The sequence below is a fragment of the Equus przewalskii genome, chromosome 27, assembly GCF_037783145.1.
Source record: "Equus przewalskii isolate Varuska chromosome 27, EquPr2, whole genome shotgun sequence".
Classification (NCBI taxonomy): Eukaryota; Metazoa; Chordata; class Mammalia; order Perissodactyla; family Equidae; genus Equus; species Equus przewalskii.
Window position 1 is genome coordinate 15,444,848 of NC_091857.1, and position 21,732 is coordinate 15,466,579.

General features: G+C 36.7%; 1 protein-coding gene across 22 annotated transcripts in view; it reads left to right on the forward strand.

Annotated features, from left to right (window-relative positions):
- Positions 1-21,732, forward strand: part of LOC139079894 (uncharacterized) — a 613,636-nt gene that overhangs the window by 454,830 nt on the left and 137,074 nt on the right. For 9 of the 22 annotated variants that reach the window (XR_011533890.1, XR_011533894.1, XR_011533893.1 and 6 more), the window contains one exon: positions 561-676. The exons of 8 other annotated variants lie outside the window; for them this stretch is intronic. The gene's annotated coding sequence lies outside the window, so the exon portion shown is untranslated. Of the gene's footprint in view, positions 1-557; positions 677-6,748; positions 9,544-21,732 lie in introns of those variants that run through there. 5 more of the 22 variants (XR_011533891.1, XR_011533907.1, XR_011533899.1 and 2 more) reach the window with 2 other exon arrangements.

The following is a 21,732-nucleotide window of genomic DNA, read 5'->3' on the forward strand; positions in this document are numbered from 1 at the left end:
CATACTAAAACGTTATAAAAATTGAGACACCATCGTAAAATCATCCACGACATGTTTTCAATGAGCTAGCTTCAATTTTCATTGAATGTTGCTTTTCCCCCGCATCTCTCCATATTAAATGTGGCTTTATCAGATGAAACGCATTACCAGCCAACCATATTAACTTGTATGTCATATTTCCTTTGTGGAAGTGTAAAAGCAGGTGGAACTTGAAGGTAATTAAGTGAATTTAAGATTAGTTTTATTTTATATAATCAGTCAGTTAATTCCATGCATATTTTATGGAGAAATTAAAAGTGAAAAATCCTCATATGGCAGAATAAAATTTTCATCGTTGATATAAGTAATGTGATTTTTAGTCTGTTACCTTAATAATTAATTCCTAAATAAACAAGTGTAAAAATAATCAAGGACTATATCTGTTAAGTCAACTCAATAAGAATAACAACTCCTAGGTTTCATCTTGGCCTTTTAAGGTTTTTGGGGTGTTTTGGGTTCTTTTATGTAGGTGGATTTAACCATTCCTTTTTTATAAGAAGTTTTTCTCTCTCTGTCAGTAGGTGTCTGACGATTTGTGAGCACCAAGTGACTATTCTGTGGAATCATCTTTCCTTGCCTTTGAAATTAGCTTTCTGTAGGCCATGAGTCAACAACAATATTTGATACATCCAAGTTGGTAGGTCCTTCTTGAAATTCTTCTTTGTATTTTTCTGGACATAGAAGTGAATTGTGAAAAATTATAGATTTATGTTGTGATTGTCTTTCCCATTTCCAAATACCTTCAGTAAGAGATTGGGTTGGTGTTGAAACACTATCCAACAGATGCATTTGGTTTTGTAGGATTTACTAATGTCATGTCTCTTTCGTAGTTGACTTCCTGCTCTTAGTGGGGAAGGGGGAACTAGGCTGTGGCTAAGTTATTACTCTGTTATACATCACACTAAAAGCCCAGCCTGCGCATTTGTAAACCTTGGGAGGTTTCTACCTTAGACAACATTTTTTGTTGGGGGATTACACCACGCTCGGTTGTCTTCACTTCTCTCTCTTCCTGGCCTCCCTCCACCCAACATGGAGCCCTTTCAGCTTCTTCAAAGAAGTGGGGAAAAAAAGTAGACTCTTTATTAATGGCAGAAAACAAACTGGCTGCTGGACTTCCGAGACAGCCTTCTAATAATAAAGCAGAGTAGGCCCTGCAACAAAGAATTCTTGAATGTACTAAATATATGGGGAAGCCTATTTAAATTCACCAGAGGGGCTTAGAGGACAAGCAGCAGAAAGTTTAGAATTCAATTCAAGCCATGCCAGAAAATGAACATGTACTTAAAAAAGGATTTCTGAAACAATTGTTCAAAGACATGTCAACTTTTAAAGTTCTTTCTAGAATAATGAAATTCGTACTCTAATTTCTGTGGTGACTTTTTCAATTAGAAAGGAAAAATGATTAACAGGATCTCAAAGGAATTGTATCTTAGGTTTAAAGAAAATGCATTTTCTTTCCACAGGGTGTGTTCTAGTGAGGGCCACCCAGTGCACTGACCAAAATCACCCAAATATTACAAGGGACAAAGAGTTGATGTATTTTTTCAGCGATTAGACGTATTATAAAAGAAATGTACTTCCTGCTTTGGAAGAAAGATACTCAACTTATGTGTCCTTTCTAGTTCATTTTCCCCCATTTAATTCTATGATTTATAGTATTTTAAAGAAATGTAATGAGGTAATTCTGAAAGAGCGAATTGCTGATAAATAATAGGACTATATGATGCTAAATTTGAGAGACAAAAGAAAAGATCCCTCCTTTATCTCTTGTTGACTTGAGAAAATTCTTTCCCCTTTATCTGTCAGACATGTGTACCTATGAGGAGTACCCAGATATACAAGAATATGTATTTTATTAGTCCTAACGTTGAGATAAAGAACTGCTTATAATGGTCATTTAAAGGCCAATATGGCCTTGACTCATAGATGAAATTTCTAGCAGGCATTCTCCTAATGTCTTCTTTTAGAATTGACATAGATATTGGAAAATGATGGTCATTCTTTGTGTCAGGGATTACAAGTTGTAAATAGGATGGAAACTTGGGCTCACTGGTGAGACATCTTTGTTGCCATTGTGGAGAGATCCTGCTTGAGAATGAAGCCCTTATGGAGTTCGCTAGTTCATAAATATAATTTATCCACTCAAACTAGTAAGCTGTTGATTCATTCGTTCATCCATTCATTCACAAATGTATGTCCAGCATAAAAGAAGAACTCAGTGGGGCTGGCCCCGTGGCCGAGTGGTTAAGTTCGCGCGCTCCACTGCAGGCGGCCCAGTGTTTCGTTGGTTCGAATCCTGGGCGCGGACATGGCACTGCTCGTCGGACCACGCTGAGGCAGCGTCCCACATGCCACAACTAGAGGAACCCACAACGAAGAATACACAACTATGTACCGGGTGGCTTTGGGGAGAAAAAGGAAAAAAATAAAATCTTTAAAAAAAAAAAAAAAAAAGAAGAACTCAGTGATTTAAGTCTGCATCAGTACGTTGGACCACCATAGCCAGTTAAGACTTGACCATTTAACAAAATTTGATTGACTTTAAAATGAAATATCAGATGTATGAATATTAATTATAGATGTTAAATATTTAGTGATAAAAGTTATTTGTTGCCCTCAATACATATGGATGCAACCTGAGTCATCATTTACCAAATAACTGAACTGATTTCCATTGTTTACATTTGAATGACATTTTAATATCCAGGACTTGAGTAGACTTAATGATTGAACAATGAAATAATCCAAGTAAATTCCTTAGCACCAAGAAAGCACTCAATGAATGTTAGCTTATTTCTCCCTGTTTGGGTTTTAGTATTTGCCTTTGCTAAACAGACTATTTTTTTCATCACCAAAATTTACTGGGTATACACTGTCCCCAGGGGTGAGATACAGACACCAGCAGAATATCATTTGAGTTCCAAGGGCACTTAAAAATCATTTACCATAAATGTCTTTATCAAATGTTTTCTGAGTGCCAACTGTAGGAAAGAAAAAGAGAAATTCTGCTGTCAAATAGCTTATAGTTTACGAAAGATAGATTTCATTTATCCAAGACTTTTTGTCCTTTTTTGTATGCCTTAGCATTTTATAAATCCTGTAATTTGACAGTTTTATTCTTTTTCACATTTTATACATGAGCATTCTATGTGTTTTGTCTTATTTTCTCGTTGTAGATGAGATAACCTACCTATATACTTTCTGTTGCTTTGGACAAGATATGGGATATTGGTAGGATTTTGTAGTGCCTAGATTCTATTCATATTATTTCTATACTATGCAAAGCTTTGGTGATTACAAAACATAGCTAGACCAGGAAAATGTTAATAACTGTGGTTTATAAAAATGATATTTCCAGAATAATTGGACCAAAAGGCAGTATTTACATATGATTTCAATCCCTCTTTAAAAAAGAAGTCATAATTTAGTTTCCTTAAAAAAAAGTTAAATGGAATATAATGATATTGATCATGCAAAGTTTCATGAAACAGCAATTATGTTAATTAGTCAAAGGACCCAAATGTTCTAATTGGGGTATTCTCTGGGAGTTAACAAAATATGCAAAATAAGCTTGGGTTTTTAGACTTTTGCATCATAAATGCAACCATTGAACTTGAAGAGTGAAGTAGAAGACAGAAGACAGAACTCTAACATGACTTCTACCACTAGTTATCTTATGGAACTGCTGAACCTGTCTCATTTTCGCTTTCCTAATTTACAACTGAATAATAAAATAAAGATGTGGGGGAAGATGATTTTAAAGTGACTTTCAGGTAAAAAATTAGTATGTCATTAGATACTTGGATATGTTTCCATCCCACAGGTGACTTTTTCCGTCAAAGGGAAAGGAAAGAATAGCCTTAGCTTAAATCACTACATTAATCACACTCTTTCAGTGGCAAAATGTCAAAACCCAGCACAGACTAGTTTAAGCAAAAGAGGATGCTGTATGTACCTGATCGTCTCCTCCTCCTCCTCTTCTTCCTTCTCCCTCTCTTGCTTCTCCTCCTCTCCTCTTCCACCCTCGTCCTTTCTCTCCCAATATCTCTCCCTCTCTTTCTTTTTCTATCTCCAGCGTATTGACTTCATTCTCACATCTGTCTATGTGATGGCAGAGATGGCCACTGGCAACTCTAGACGTGCATCAAGCACCATTCTTAGAGCTTGTGATTCCAGAAGGAAAAAATAAAAAGGTTGTCTCTACCCCCTCAGCAATTTTTCTTCTCAGAAAGGCTCTGATTGGCTCTGTTTTGAAGCCACTTTCTGTCCAGATGAGAGTACTCAGATTGGACAGCCCATTTAGGGAGGCAGGATAAGACTAACCTGCTAAGGTTAATGTCAATGGCAGGAGGTGAAAGAAATTCAAAGCAAGAAAAATGTAACGGGGCTTTCAATAACCACTACAAATATCTAAATTGCTTATCATAAGGATATGTTATAGGCTTCTGTCAAATATGTTTGTCTTGGTAAACTTAGTGGAGCCTATCAACATGTAGGCAATATTAAGTTATTTAGTGCAAATGTACTCTATACAACATTGTAACAATAAAACATCTGCAGCAAATCTCAACCTTGAGTACCACGGAGATTAGTTACATTTTGCTAACATCTTCTATGATCATTTAATATGTGCACACATCAAGAGAGTCAGCATTTAGATTCATTTAGGTATTTGACATTTTAAAAAAATTATTTGGGGTTGTTAGAAATGGGAGATTGGTAAAGAAGGCATGGTGACTATATTCTGTAGTCCAATGTCTATTCTCAGCCACCACATGTTTAGGCTGGTCTGTTACAGCAAATTTGATATCCTCTCCACTTTTACTTCCAATACTAGGGAGCTATATGTCGCTGATTCTTGAAAACCTTTTATTTTGGTTGATGAATTGATTTCTTCCCCTCTGCTATCTTTAAGGACATATTTATATCATCCTAATCATTTAAAATCATATAATGGCTACAATTAGTTTACAGGTATAATTATATATGTGTGCTATATATATGTATTATATATGTTATATGTGTATTTATATATTACATATGTAATGCATATATAATTATATCTGTATATAATTGTTTATAATTATATGTATATAATTGTAGCCATTATATGATTTTATATGATTAGGGTGTTAGATCTTTATCCTTTTCAGCCCTTTTGTTTATCATGGTATGATCTGGGCAGTTTTAAACATATAGCTATCAAGAACTACTATTTAGGGATCTTCCTCAGTGAGAAAAAGATTAATTTGCTATGAGTAATGATTCTAATGCAGAACATTTTGGACTTATTTTGTGATGCAGATGTGCAACGCTATAAATATAATTTAGAGAGTTTGAAAATTGATTTTAACATTCATAATTCTTCTTCCTAATTAATCAAATTACAAAATTATGCTGTGATTTCCAGTATATTAAAATAAGGTGTTATATTTGGAACATCTGTTTATGCTTCTGTTATGAATATATGTTTCTAAATGTCTGAAATATAGATTGCTATAAATAATGTTTGTTATTTATTCTGTGGAAGTATGATACCTACTTCTTCCCATAATGCTTGTTTATTTCCCACGAAGCAAATCTTCCAGATTGTAGTTTATCATTTCCTTATCAAGATGGACAAAAAAACACTGGGGTTTTAGTTAAGGCTTGCTGATTGGTTAAGAAAAGCAATGGCTGTCATCCGCAGCCTTTCCAGACACTGTACCGTGGCTCCAGACAGTCAGCTGGTATTATCGCTTTGTCTCAACTATAAATCACAGCCTCGTAATGGCCAAAGCTGACACCTTGACGTTTTTAAGAAAAGTAAAAGACCTGATTTGAATGGAAATCAATTTTATTTCACAAATCTTGGGTTACTTCTCCAAGCCTTTTCTTGTGTCTTCTTGTGACTGATGTTGGATTTTCATGATCATCAGAGGATTATTTGAGTATTATACTTTCACTTTGTTCAGCTCTAAAACTGTATTCTTATTTCCTTCTTCACTCTCAATATGGAAAAATTGATTTTTTAAAGTTTTATACAAGAAAAACATCACCAAGAAGGGAGATTTTATTCTAACCATGATGTATTGATACTTTAAAAATATGGCAGTAGTAACAACTGGTATTTAGTTTTGCAAAATTTTTGTAAAATATCCTGCGATTTAAACATAGAATCTGTGTACACACATATCCAAATTAAGCTTTGATTAATTAATAATACATAATGTCGATTATGGAGTGATTTATTTATTTATTTATTTATTTTGCTGAGGAAGATTTGCTCTAAGCAAAAAACCACTGTCAGTCTTCCTCATTTTTTGCTTGAGGAAGATTAGCCCTGAGCTAACATCTGTGCCAGTCTTCCTCTATTTTGTATGTGGGTTGCTGCCATGACATGGCTTGACAAGTGATGCAGGTCTGCACCTGGGATCCAAACCCGTGAACCTGAGCTGCTAAAGTGGAGTGCACCAAAATTAACCACTACGTCATGGGGCCGGCCCCAATTATGGAGTGACTTTTGAACTTCAGTCAAGCTGTTCTCAAGCCTAGACTCCTCTGAAAAGTATTTGCTCTTTTATATTCTTGCACATAAAAAACAGGTTTAAGTATTCTAGAGTCAATGAGAAATAGCACGCAAATTTAGTTGTATTAGGTGGGTCAAGCATTAAACTCTGCTTCAATTTTTTTTTTTAAAGATTTTATTTTTTCCTTTTTCTCCCCAAAGCCCCCCAGTACATAGCTGTATATTCTTCATTGTGGGTCCTTCTAGTTGTGGCATGTGGGACGCCGCCCCAGCGTGGTTCGATGAGCAGCGCCACGTCCGCGCCCAGGATCCGAACCAACGAAACACTGGGCCACCTGCAGTGGAGCGCATGAACTTAACCACTCAGCCACCGGGCCAGCCCCCTGCTTCAATTTTTTTGACCATTCAACCCAAGTGGCACAGAAATAACTCCACGCTTGACTAGTGTGAAAAAATGTTTTTAGATCTTTTAGAAGCTTGACATTGAATGTTTAAAAAAATTAACCTGCTGTGTTGTCTTCCACCTTTAAGAGAACACTACAATTTCTTTAAAACTATAGATGGGAAGAAACTTCGGCTTCCTTAGTATGTTTGCTTGTTCCCTCTAGAAGAGTGATCTAAACTCAGTGAAGTCTTAGATCCTCTAGACACAATCATTGATGGAGAATTGAGGCAGCACCTCTCTCTGTCTTGTCAAGTATAGAAAGATTACCACGTGCCTGCTAGTGATTTCTCTTTATCATTTTCATTATTAGTTTTCAATTTTACCCTAATCTCGCTTCTAAACAGGAATAAGCTTTAACTACTAAATTCATTATTTTGTAATGTCCCATGAATATGTGGAATTAAGGACTTTTACTGACAGGAGACTCCCAGCCCTTAAATTTTTTTATTCGCCATCTACTCATCCATCCATTCATTCATAATTTATACAAAATAAGGCCCTATGCTAGGTATGTGGGAAACACACAAAAAAGGTAGAATTACTTCTTCAGAGGATATTATGTTCTTATGAGAAAATGAGAAAAACTAAAAAAAAAATGTTATCAAGTCAGAATGTGACAGATCCAGAAAGAATATATAAACCCAGTGTTTTGGGATTTGAGAGGAAGTGTTTACTTTAGTTGTTGAGAATCAAGAAAATTCCATAGAGTAGGCTGCATTTAGCTAGTCTGTAATAGATGGGAAAGGTTTCCAGAGGAAGTGATGGGAGGGCTGGGTTTCAGGAGGAATATGCAGCATGTGCAAATATGCAGGAGCAGGAAAAATGGGTTATGTTTTGCGTTCAATTTTGTTGGAAGATTGGGTGCATTTTTATGCCTGTTGAAGGGTAAGCTGAGATGGGCTTAAGGAAGCCTTATAATGCTCACAGGAGTTCTTCCGGTAATTGTGCAGTTTTACAGTATGGTAGACACTGGGAACCGTTTAAAGATTTGCGGGCAGATGCAAGAAGGTAATATGCAAGATTATTCTGAAGTCAGTGTAACTTAAGACTTCAACCCAGACGACACAGCAGAACCCTCAGCAAGGCTTAAAAAGACATACCACTTTTCCTGCGCTGTAAATTCTGACTCGGTAGGTTTGGAATAGAGCCCGTGCAGATGCATTTTGTTGGTACACTCCAGTTGAGAAATAGTTGAGTAGAGAATGTTGATATGAGAAGATATCAGGGATAATTAGATACAAGAAGAAACAAATAGAGAGGTAAACCAGAGGTTCCTAATCTGAAGTCCACATACCCTTGGCCTTTTGAGATTTTGCGTTCCCATGAGATTACATGAAATATTTTGAGTGGCTATCCATTTTTGGGGAAACAATGATCTAATGGTATTTGTAATATTCTCAGGGGAGACTAAAACCACCCCAAATTAAGAACCACTCAAGATAGTGTGAAAAGGAGGAGGTATATATGAGAAATCTCATAACTATATAAGTTAGATAATTTAATGGTTGAGTAGATTGCGTGGGGATACAAATTGTGGCAAGGAAGAAAAGGGTAGAAGGTGATACTAAATTTTACACTTTTTGACACTAGGAGAATGAGAATCATTATAATCCCTCTGTGGACCAGAGTCCGTTCCCCCTTGGCTCCTATTTCAGTTAATAGAACCTTGATAGCAGGCCTATTGGATTCATGGTGTGAATGTGACACCCAGAGTTAGATGTCAAACAAGTAATGGAAAATTTGGAGGTGATTACACAGCTTTGAAAATCATTCTCATGGAAACCTAGTTGAACACTTTGAAGTCAGGAACTTAGGCCTCGTCTTTCTTCTTGCTCTCTTTGGATGACTTCCATTTTCGAGGATATCTCCAAATGACCGCTGGAGCTCCACCATGTTGTGTACTTTCAGTCACTAGGAATAAGAAGAGAAAAATAAAGATGCTATGCTTCCTTTTAAAGAAAATTTCTAGAATTTTTATACATACCTTCCTATACTATACCCTTAGAACTTAGTCACCAAGTGAATAACACTGTTGGGGAGTGGGTACGTGGAAAATGTAGACTTTATTCTGGGTAATCATTCACCTGGCTAAAAACCAGAGGAAAAAGAAGAGACTAGATATGGCAGAAAAACTAGCAATATTTGTCATAATGAACATAAACAATTTTGAAGCGTTCAATGATTAATGAAACAAAACCATAATATAGGGACATTTTACGCCAACCTTCAAGCTAAATAATATATTTTGATTAGAAAGAGGTAGAAATTTCCTTATAACATCATTTTATGAAAACATATCTAATTCAAACTGAAATTCTTCTATGTGCATCTGGAAAGATAGTATTTCTAGTTACAAATTGAGTTAAACTTATTAGTCCAATGTTATTAAACCTACTAGTCTCAATCTATCTTAAACCAATTTAAGATATATTCACTTATTCCAAAGACAACTAGCTTATTTACAAAATAAATTAAACTCTTCCTGTACGATTATAACAAGTGTTCACTTTATAAAACTAGAAATTCTAAACAAAAAGAAAAGCAAGAAAAATGTATTAATCTCATCATTCAGAAAATAACTCGTTATTATGCAATGTATACCCATACCTTCTCTCTCTGTCTCTCTCTCATTCACACATACACTCAATATTTTTATAATCATTTATAACTTGCTTTTTAATTGTTAATACCAGATGAACACTTTCCCACGTATTACCATTTTAGCCTATGCTTATTATGTTATTGTTTGAGTATATGTTATTTAACTAGTCCATGCATAGGTGTAAATTGAGTTTCTTTCCATCATTTTTTTTCTAATATAAACAGTACTCTGATGATAAATGGACTTTCATATAATTATATATAATGATTCCTTTGGGCTATTAATTGGGACAGATGATAATGGCCTAAATGAAGGTGGTGGCAGTGGAAATGGAGAGACAAGGAGGGATCAGAGAAATATTTAGAAGATAGAATTGAAGCGCTAAGAGATTAACTGTATACTGGAATGATATTTGAAAATTTTCGACCAAGGTTATCACTTCTCCAAAATATGCTTGTTGCTTTGTTTTTCTCTGCTTATTTGATCAATGACATTTATTGCTCTAGTGGGAGAGTAGACACAATCAAGAACAGAGTCAACAGAAGATTTAAAGTGCCTAGTAGATTATTTTTTTAAACTTATACCACGTACAATAAGCTCAAAACAAACTGTTCTGATTTGGAAGAGCTAGGCTCTTGAGAGGAAAATGGTTTTATTTTTAATTCCTAAAGGACATGGCCAGAAATATTAACCTGATGCTAGAGAGTTGGATCATAGAATTTATGAAAGTTAAGCACACAGTAGAGGAGGCTTCGGGATATGAGCTAGAGATAGTTGCTCATCACACAGGACAGCTTGAAACTTTCTAGGCTGTGGGCAGTGAGGAGCCTAGGGTGTGAGGGAGAGGGAAAGAAATTGGATGTAGACAATGAACATCGCGTATTCCACTCCTAGTGTTGCAACTTTTGAGGGAGGGAAGTAGGTAACAGATTCCTGTTTGATGACTATGAAAACATAGGAGTTAGGGGGGTTATGATGCCTTCCCACCTGGAACCCTGGGAGGAGGCAGTTTTGTAGATGCCTGTAGGAATGGCAGCAAAGGAGAACTTGAGTGGATCTGAACTGGCACCCTTCCCCTCCAACCCTCAACCTGTTGCCTTCCTCCAAGAAAGCCCTTCAGCAGGACATGGGAGAGATATGGAGAAGTTTCCTTGTCTTCAAGAGGCATCAAAGAGATAGCTGACAACAGATGGAGGATGCTGTGGAGTTTCAGAGGATCCACGACACCAGCTAGAACCAAGGGTAGAGGTTTAATTAGCCAGCTTGACTCTTTGAGAGCAGCATTATATAGTTTTACTGCTGAGGGAAGAATTTCATGAATTTTCCAAGGGTGAAAGACCAACTCCAAAGAGACATATTGGCAGAGGTTAGTGAGGACAAAAAAACAGTGGGTAGCCCCAATAGAGAAAAAGTAGAAATCAGAAATGTGAAATGCCACCTTTATTATATACTAAACTCTCCTATATTCTAGAATGTTATAGCCCATTTAAAAATGGTAGATCCAATAGCGATAACTATTCCTAGATTTTTCCTTTTCCTTCCTAGTGAGTGAATTAAGAACCTTTGAAAATTGGAAACTTTTTCATTTAAAGTAGTTTATCCAAGGGCAAAATAGGATTTAGTTTTGGGGTTTTTTTTTAAGTTTCTCTCAAGACTGTATTTTCTCCTTTTGTCTTGGTCCTTAGCAGATAAGCCCATTTATTTATTCACTCAGTCAACAAACACTTTAAGTACCTTCCATATGGCAAGCAGATCTGTAAACTTAGTTTTAATTTGTAAACTTAGTTTCAGCTACAATTTATTTTATTGAATAGTTTAATGTTAATTGAAAATATCAATGCCTTTATACTGGTTGGAGCATATGCTTCACACAGTTCTTACTTATGGGTAGATACTAGGATTACAATCAGAAATAAGCAAAAGCACACACACACACAAACACACCTACTCACAAAAATATAGGAAAGATTGGTGATGCTAAAGAAAATGTGCAATGGAATAGTTTAGAAAGACTGTGCTGTGTCAAGTCATGGCACATCCCTTCAAAATCATTGACTACAAGAACATTGTGAGAAGAACAGTATTATTTCTTTGTTAGTGCTTCCAATATCTTTCCTGGGAATTCAAGTGGAACAAGAATCCACTGAAATCTGGTGCTTTGCATCATTAAGCTCATATCTGCAAGCTAATCATGTGTGATAAGGGTACAATGTAAAAGCATTTGAATCAATAGCTCTTTCAGATGCTTTTCTGATAAAATTGCTTCATTTTCTTGTCTAATTAATTAATTCGTATAGTGGAAAGATTAAGGGAAAAACTTATTTATAATAGGAGTAGCAGGACCTAAACAGTTTATTGGGCTGTATTGTTGCCATTTTTGTGGCCAGTAAGATCCTTTTAATAATCAGATCTCAGAAACATCTGTCTTAGAAAGGGGTATACTTTCTGGCTTCCATTTACTTGAAAAGGAATTAAGTTAGGGTCAGGAGTGGAGGTCAGGTTACTTCTACCTGGAAATTAATCAGAAAATTCATTTTGCCCTTTGATGTTGCTTTTCTGTCCTCCCTCCCCCCCCCCCCCGCCGACACCACCCCAAGCACACCTTTTATCTTCTTAAAATCCTAAAGCTTCCTTTCATGCCTCGTGGTAGTTTAAAAGGATTTGAAGTTGTGGATTTCTATATTTATGTAATTATATACTGAAAATATAATAGGGTAAGGCAGAATGTTTTTAAAAGATGTGACATCTTAAAGAAAATTCACAGACATCATAAGTGACTCTAATATATTGGCAAATTTCAGGCTACATTCTTAGTCATAATTCTGCTGGAAGAAACCTACTTTCCATTTTGTCTTTTCTCATTTGCATTACTGCAAAGTTATTCACGCATATGAAATGAGTATTATTCATCTCCATATTCCTTCCTCTCCATATTCCAAACCCAATGTGCTTATGAGTTATACATAAGGAAACACTGCTATATCTGTATATTTATACATATATATCTGTGTGATTCAAATTTGGTATTATAGCTGGATAGCAAGCCCAAGTGATAATGTTATGTGCTAGATGTGTCTTATTACATCATTAATGGCATATCAAAATTGTCAAATATGTTGAAATCCAATAATTGTAACTGACAAGCTTTAGCATGATTTGTCTCCATTGGGAAGGACTGAAAAGAGAGAGTGAGAGAGAAAGGAATGTACTTCTGAATTCCTCCTCTAAAAAGTACATGTGACTGTATGGGGAGCTCTTGTTTCTTTTTCTTCAAATATTTTCAGTGAGATGCTATTATTTTCACAGTATTCGTGATAACCAGCTACTGAAGTTTTTATGTGCATAAGCCATATCATCCCCTAAATTCAGAAATCCAGAAAGAGCTACAAAGATGAACTGGCAAGCAGAAAAATGACCAACCTAGCAGGGCTTATCTCGCTGTAATGTTTGATGCTTCTTAACTCAATATTCCAGGAAATTATTTCACTTGAAAGTTGAGGCAGAGTTCACAAAGATTATTTCTCCTCCACTCTCCAGTTCTACGCCTACCTCTTAGCAAAGCAAATATTATTGCTTAATTTCCAAAAGTTTTCTCTTGGAAGTATCTCGGCATTGGGGAATAAGAGGAAAATAGAGTGACAGTGAATTTCATGGACACAGAACTCACTCCTTACAATAATGAGGTACTCAAGAATCCCCCCTCTTTGTGTCCTACTCTATCTGTGCTTGGGGGGGCATGGAAGAGGAGGAAGAGGGAGCTTATGTTTTTCTCTTTGAAATTAATTCCCAGTTAGCCATTTCCTAGTGGATTCTTTTGAAGCCCAGAGGACACTGTAATTGCATTTTTCTTTTCAAGAATTGTAGCAGATATTAAAGTGAATAGACAATGGTAAGCATGTATAGAATAACCTGGTTTTCCAGGCAGACCCACTTGTCCGAGATCAAACGGCTACAGCACATTTAGGGTTACAGTCTCCTTCCCTTCCTCCTTATTCTCAACCGCAGTGGAGCTTTTTCCAACGTTGCCATGGTAACACTATATCTGGCTGCTAGCTCTGTCGTAAGTTATTGAACTGAGACTGGCTTTTGGTTTAGCAGATAATTAGGTTCTGTCTCACAGGTTCATTTTCCTGTGACTGGGACGTGAATATGACCTACAGCTGGCCTCAATTTCAGTGTCACAGACAAAACTTTAACCCTTCCCAAGCTCCCAGGCGCTGTCCTAAGCCTTGGTTGTGAGGTGGAGGAAGTCCAATGCTATTCACTCACACCTTGGAGAGGATTACCAATTCCTCGTTTTCTTTCTTATCGTCATCATAACACTAAGATAAATATGGTCAAGGTTGTACACGTAGAGCATTTGCCAAATTAAAAATATATCAACAATATGATATACATAATTATGTATTTTATAAATAAAATATAATATATAAAACGTTCCATAGTCATTATCATCTCCCTGCTTCTTTAATAATTTTTATGTCACATCAAATTGTCTTGTGTTGCAATTTGGATTCCACAGTATTTAGATTTCAAAAAGCCTGTTCTCAGGAATATTAGCTTGATACACTTATTCTCAGCTTTCAGAACTGGCTGACAGTTGATTCACGCCCCTCCCTCTCCTTTTTATAAACCCTAGATTTTAGCTGATGTTGAAGGGTTCCTTTGGAGTCACAAGCAGGTCCACCTTACAAGGAATAACGCCACCAGTCTGCTAAAATAAAATGCCCAAATGTTCACTCAGGGCTTGAATCTTGCTAGATTGGAAAACCAGCAAAGATCTTCCCTTTGTTTAAGACAAAGAAAGAGGCATAACTTTTGGAACAGATATTGAATTCACAATACCCATGGCAACACAGAGAGCTGTAGGGTTAATACAAGAGGGTATGTCTTTCTAGGTCAAACAATAGGGAAGACTTTCAAGGATAAGACTTTCTGAAGACTGTCTGACAATTTTAGTGTGTTTCACCTAAAGGTGAATGGGAAAGGATGAGAAAAGAAGAAGGGAAAGTTGAGATCACCCTAACGAAAATATGAATTAAAGAAATTCCATAGCTTAATTGGCTGGAGAATCACATAACTATGTCAACAGAGACAGATCAAATTTGGAAAAGGAAAGACAGAAGATTCGACAATTGTACATTGGAACTAGGAAGTGTATTTGTGTGTGTGTGTGTGTGTGTGTGTGTACACTGCAGAGACTGTATTCTCTTTTAATCTATTCCTTCCATTCTCAAACTCTAGATGACAAGAGCATCTTGAATGGCAGCAGCCTTGGATGGCCTGAGTGAGCAGCCATGGGCTCAGAGGTGTCTCATAGATGAAGAGAACTGAGTGGAGGAGGTCGAGGTCAGGGTGAGGGGAGTTTGTGTAAAGTAAGAGAGGGAGCTGATATGCCAGGAACCCAGTTGTCACTCATTATTTTCCACTAAACTGAGCTTCTTTTAACCTCTAATCTCAAATACATAGCACCTGTTCTCTTATTGATGATCAATGTGTTTGTTGAGTGAATGTGTGAATTCTTCCCCACTCTCTATTCCATATAGGAAGAACTAAATTAGCGCTCAGTTATAAAGAAGACTCAAGAAGTCAAGAAGTATTTTCAATCCAAAATCCTATCAACTGTTGTCTCAAGGCTCCCAGTAACCCCCGAATCCTACACATGTAGGCCGTCTCTTGCCTGCATTATTGCAGTAGCTTCATAACTTTCTTCTTCTCTCTTAATACATAGTCTCTACTATTCGTAGGAGATAGGGTGTTAATCTGAAATGCAAATCACTTGAAGTCAGTACCGTCCTCACAACTTCCCAGTGGTTTTCCATGTGATTAGAATAACATGCAAAATCCTTATTGTGCTTACAAGGCCCTGTATGACCTTGCCCCTGCCTTCTTTGGGGACGTCATCACTTTCGGCCTCTTCTTTCCTCAGCCAGCTGAGCACATGCCCACTGGAGAGCCTTGCCTTTGCTGTCCTCTGCCGGGAACGCATGGCTCATGCCTTTACTTTATTCTGATCTCTCTTCTCAAATGTCACCTCTTAGAGATACTTTCCCTAAACATCTTAAAAAGCACCTCGTTCGTTGTTCAACATCTTTCTTCCTTTGTTTCTTTATAGTGCTTATCACTTCTTGATATGATATTAGATAACAAGCAAACAAGTATGTGCCTTTCCCACTAAAATGTAAGCTCCATGTGGACAGGAGCTTTGATTCTCCATAAATATACCTCTAGTGTCTAGAACCTAGTAGGCTAGACCCTAGTAGCCTCTGGTAAATATCTGTTGAATGAATAAATGAATTAATGATTGAATAAAGAGATCCAGGTAGAGGGTCTGGGATCCCAAAGTGTGTGAGACCAGTAATGAGCGTTCCTGACATAACAAATGAAATCTTACCCTACGTGATGAAATTGCATGAGGGGATACAATAAAATTTAGGGACGTAGCTTGTATTTCTATGACTCTCTTCCTCAGACTGAGGGAAAACAAGGAAATTGAGCTTATTTCTACCTCTTCCATGCATGAATTAAACCCAGAATAAAGCATCATCCGTGTACCAAACACATCACAACCCAAGTCATTCATAGAGGACATTTTCTGTAAAAGGCCAGAGAGTCAATATTTTTGGCTTTGTGGGCCATACAGTCTGTGTCACAGCTACTCAGCGCTTCCGCTGAGGTGTGAAAGCTGCCGTAGACAACACATAAACAAGTGGGTGTGGCTGTGTTCCAATAAAATGTACTTATAAAAACAGGAAATCACACACATTAGCACACAGGCCATGGTTTGCTGACCCCTGAAGTAGAGTCTTGCCCCAGTTTCTCCTCCTACCATGTTATTGAAAGAATGCCTGAAGGACCCTAGCTTTCTTACCTGGTTCTTTTCAAAAAATGAAACAACTTGGGGAATGGCTGGCGGGTGAAACACTACTGAGGCTGGTTTCTCTTTCCTTTCTCCACTTATTTGCTCAAAGTTAGTCAGTTTCCTGTAGTAGCAATAACCGGGCCATGTTGGATCCTCCCAATGACAAATTTGCTTCTTGGAAAATGAAAGAGGGATACATAAAGTGGTGTATTGGTAAGTGTCTAACAAATGGCTCTCTGGAGGGGGAAAAAAAGACATTTACTAATTTCTGTAGTGTAAATTCTCCCACCATGGCCATTTTAAACTACTAATATGATGTCACTTAACGTGGGATTGGGGAAAGATGCATGTAGTCGTCTCCTGAATCAGTATGAGCTGGCTCCAGCCCACAGCAGGACACATATTTAAAAGCTGCAATAACTTTGCTCACTGCCATTTCAGTCTGGAGGAAGGAGTGGTGGGCTGGGTTGGAGAACTGGCTGGGGGATCTCTTGGAATGCCAATAAATAATGAAAAAGTATATAAATGTAGTGCTGTGTGTAAAACCCTCAGCTCAGTGTTTGGTTAAAAAACATAGTCGGTAAATGGTAGCTATTGTCTTCTTAGTTTAAGTTATTATAAGCATCAAAATTAAATGTTTAGCTACAGACTCAATCCAGTTTTAATGCCTTTCTGTTAATAAGGCCTCTTAACATTGAAGTAACAAAGATAAAGTAATTTTATGTAGCTATTCACAGTCGGCCTAGCTCAAGGTGAAGATAGCAACAGAATACTCCAACCAGAATAAAAGAAGTCTCCACTTGACTGCGGCTCTTCATAACGCTTCACAAGGGCCAAGCTGTGTTATATTCCTTCCGTGTTAAACAGCATGCATCTTAGGAGCGTAGTTCAATTATCGATGGAAGAATAGTGGGTTCAATTTGACTATACTCCAAACAAATACACACCACCGGATTCAAGACTAGGGATGGGCCAAGAAAAGGGTAAAGGTTTCACTCAGATTGAATTAGTAACAAAGATGTCTTATATTATTTGGCCACGAACAACATAGTTTGGTGCCAATTGAACAAAACTAGTGAAAAAATAGGCAGAGTATTGACAATGGTTTGAGTAACCAGACGCAAAATGGACATCCTTCTAAAAGAAATTAGTGAAAAAATATTTATGAATGCTGAAAGAGATTAATACACAGCTTAGTCTAAACACTCAGTATTTAGGAGAAAAGGCTAATATATGCTGTTTTGAATACTATAGAAGTGATTTTTTAATTATTTACCCTCTAGTCTCCTCCACTCATTGCCTTCAGTACAAAGTTTTCTGTGCTCCTGTAAAACGTGTGACTTAGTATTTGGTCTGTGAAATAAAGTAAGAAGGAGACTATTCCTTTTAACCTTTTAGCTAATCTTAATCTCTTTCTCTCTGTCTCTATTAGCACCTAATTCAAATATATTGGTTTTGTAGCAATTATCCTGCCCTGCTTCTTGAGGATCCTCTGTTCTAGAAAACTCATTTTAACAACGAAATACCTCAGCCCAAACCTTGCTCAGAATTCCCCTCAACCCGCAAATATTACTGAATGAGTTGGATTTTCTGTTTCGGCACGTTCTCCTGTATGTATTTTTTGCTGCATTTTCTTTTGGTTTTCTGCTTATAGTAATGTTAACTAAAATATATTTTAGATAGTCACCTTTCTTTTTTAAATCTTCTATTATGGAAAACTTCAAATATATACAAATTAGAATGAACCTCTACATGCTCATCATATGTAGAGGTTCAACTATTTGACTTTTTGAATGGGAGGAGAATTGACATCATATTTTTCCAGCTATGTTGAGATATATTTGACATCAAACATTGTGTAATATATTGTGAAATGATTGCCACAATAAGGTTAGTTAACACATTCGTCACCTCACATAGTTACATAATTACTGTTTTTTGGTGGTAAGAACTTCTAAGATCTACTCTCTCAGCAATTTTCAAATATACAATACAATAATATTGTTCACGACAGTCCCCATGCTGTACATTAGTTCCCCGGAACCTACTCATAGCTGACAGTTTGTACCTTTTGACTACGATCCCTCATTTCCCTCATTCTCCAGCTCTTGGCAGCCACCAACCTATAATCTGTTTCTATGAGTTTGTTTTTTTAGATTTCATATATAAGCCAGCCCTGGTGGTCTAGCGGTTAGGAGAACACCGTAGCCTGGGTTCGTTTTCCTGTCAGGGAGCCACACCACCCATCTGTCGGTTGTCATACTGTGGCAGCTGTGTGTTGCTGGGATGCTCAAAGCTATGCCACTGGGATTTTAAATACCAGCAGGGTCACCCATGGTGGACAGGTTTCAGTGGAGCTTCCAGACTAAGACAAACGAGGAAGAAGGACCTGGCCACCCACTTCTGAAAAAATTGACCATGAAAACGCTGTGAATAGCAGCAGAGCGTTGTCTGATACAGCACTGGAAGGTGAAAGGCTCAAAAACACCGGACAGGGTTCCACTCTGCTGTACACAGCGTCACTAGGAATCGGCATTGACTTGACAGCACTAACAGGAATATATAAGTGAGAGCATACAGTATTTGTCTTTCTCTGTCTATTTCACTTAGCATAATGTCCTCAAGGTTCATCCATGTTGTCACAAATGGCAGGGTTTCCTTCTTTTTTGTGGAATATATATATATACATATATACACACCACAGTTTCTTTATCCATTCGTCTGTTAATGGACATCTGGGTTGTTTCCATATCTTGGCTATTGTAAATGATGTTGCAGTGAACGTGGGGGTGCAGCTATCTCTTTAAGATAGTGATTTCATTTTCTTTGGATATAATACCCAACTATTCAACTTTTATCAATTTATGGTCAATCTGCTTTCATCTATACCCTCCAATCACTCATTCCTTACTTCCTGGATTATTTTGAAGCAAATTCATGCATCGTATAATATGCATGTATTTATAAATATTTCAACATGTATATCTAAAAATAGGTCCCTGTATTTTAACCACAATAGCATTATTACGCCTACAAATATTTATAGTAATTCTCTAATATCATCAAATATCACATAAGTGCACAAATTTTCCTGGTTGTCTCATTTTTTTATAATTAATTTGTTTGAATGAGGATTCAGACACGGGCCACACGTGGAAGTGGATTGACATATTTCTAAAGTCCCTTTCAATCTATAGGTTTCCTCTTCTTTTAGTTGTTTGCAGTTTATTTGTTGATGAAATTGAGTCAGTTGTCCTTTAATGTCTTTCTCATTCTGGATTTTGCTAACTGCATCCCTGTAATGTCATTAGCCGTGTTCTTCTCTACCGGTATTTCCTATAAACGGAGAGCTAGACTCAGCTCCTTTTTTGGTTTTGTTTTTACAAGAGTCATTCGTAATTTGTACATCCCACCAGGAAGCACACAGAAAGCCTGTCTTTATTGTGGTTAAGAGTGAGGATGTTTGCACTTTTATAAATGTATATTATGTTTGCATCATGTTGGACTCAGATATTTCAAACTCATATATTAGACCACTCCAAGAAGATGGTGCATTCCTGTCACTATCCTGAAAAGCAGAGTTGAGATAAAAAAAAATGAAGACATGATATGAAATATCAATTGTCTTTTTAAAATGTAAGTATGTGCCTTTGTATTGCTTGCTCTGACAATGCCTTCTACTGATTAGAATCTTAAGAGAGGGGCTGGCTCCGTGGCTGAATGTTTAAGTTCACATGCTCTGCTTTGGCGGCCCAGGGTTCATGAGTTCAGATCCTGGGCATGGACCTACACACCGCTCCATGCTGTGGCAGCATCCCACATAGAAGAATCAGAAGGATTTACAACTAGGATATACAACTATGTACTGGGGCTTTGGGAGAAAAAAAAAAAAAAGAATATTAACAGAAATGTGTGAAATGCAACTTATACCAAGAAACAGCTTAGTTTTTTATTGGATTAGTAAAACCCATATTCTGAGAGTTTTAGTCAAGAACCTAAATTTCAGTTGACTATAAAGAAATGGCAATTACTCAGGAAGCCCCAGAAGGTATATTTCATGAGTTATTGATATGACAGCGTTTAGTGGTGTATTATAATGTGGAAAAAAACGTGTCATGAAATCAATTTCTTTTTGGAGTATGCATGTAAATGTATTTTGCATTAAATTAAATTGTTGTTAAGTGTATAGTTTATGTTCTTGTGTGACAATTTTAGATTTTGTTTATATCCATTTATGTTTCATTTGAAAAGGGTTTTTTTTGTAATTTGATTGATTTGTAACAGAATAGCAATTCTCAGGGTACATCATCAAAATTCCGTGTTGGTGATAGAATGGTTTTTCAGAGAAGGTATACTTGCTATTAACATTTGAAAGTAATGTTTCCTAGGTTACCTTGATAAGGACAAAAACTTATATGGGAAGATTTGAGCCAATACTATGTAAATTTAAATGTTATCTCCTAGAGCACTACTTTTTTTTTTCCTGGTATTTTTAAGTGAAACAAAATTAACGGATCTTTGTAAGATTGAATAGAACACCTTGACCTATTAAACATGTAAACTTGGCTTTACTAGTTGTTATGTTGAAGACATAGAGACCATAAAATAGCAGAGTCTTAGAGTTTGAAGATATCTTAGAAATCATCTGTCCTCTCTTCTGAGGGTGAAATTCCTTAACAACAGATCTGGCTTATAGCGTTCTATACTAGGAGTTAACATTTTTAAAGGTCGGGAGCTTACTACTTTCATAGGCAGCTACTGATATCTTTGGCTAGCTCTAATTTTTAGAAAGTTCTTTCTTACCTGGAGCCAAATTTTGTTACTGGAGCAATAGCAAGTATGTCTACATGACAATACTTTGAATATTTGAGGTCAGTTTTCGTGCCCCTCTTCCCTACAAATTTTTAATATGCTATAATACATTTTCAAGGATCTCTAAAATTATTGTATTATTATTATCATTATACGTCTACACAGAGTTAAGGCTATAGTCTTCCAGACCATCAAGTCTGCTGAAGATTTTTGAGCCCAACTACAAGGAGTTAGGCTCCAACTACAAAGTTAAAGAGAAAAGTCCACACAAGACCACCCTTACTTCTGACATCAACTGCAAGTTCAGCGTTTCTCAAATTCACCCTCAGTTTGGTAATTCACTAGAAAAACTCAAAGAACTAACTGAAATCTACTACACTTGGAATTTCAGTTATTGCATGGAACTGATAGCAAAAATCAGTCAAAGGAAAAGTCACAGTGCAGAGTCTGAGAGGGTTTCAAAT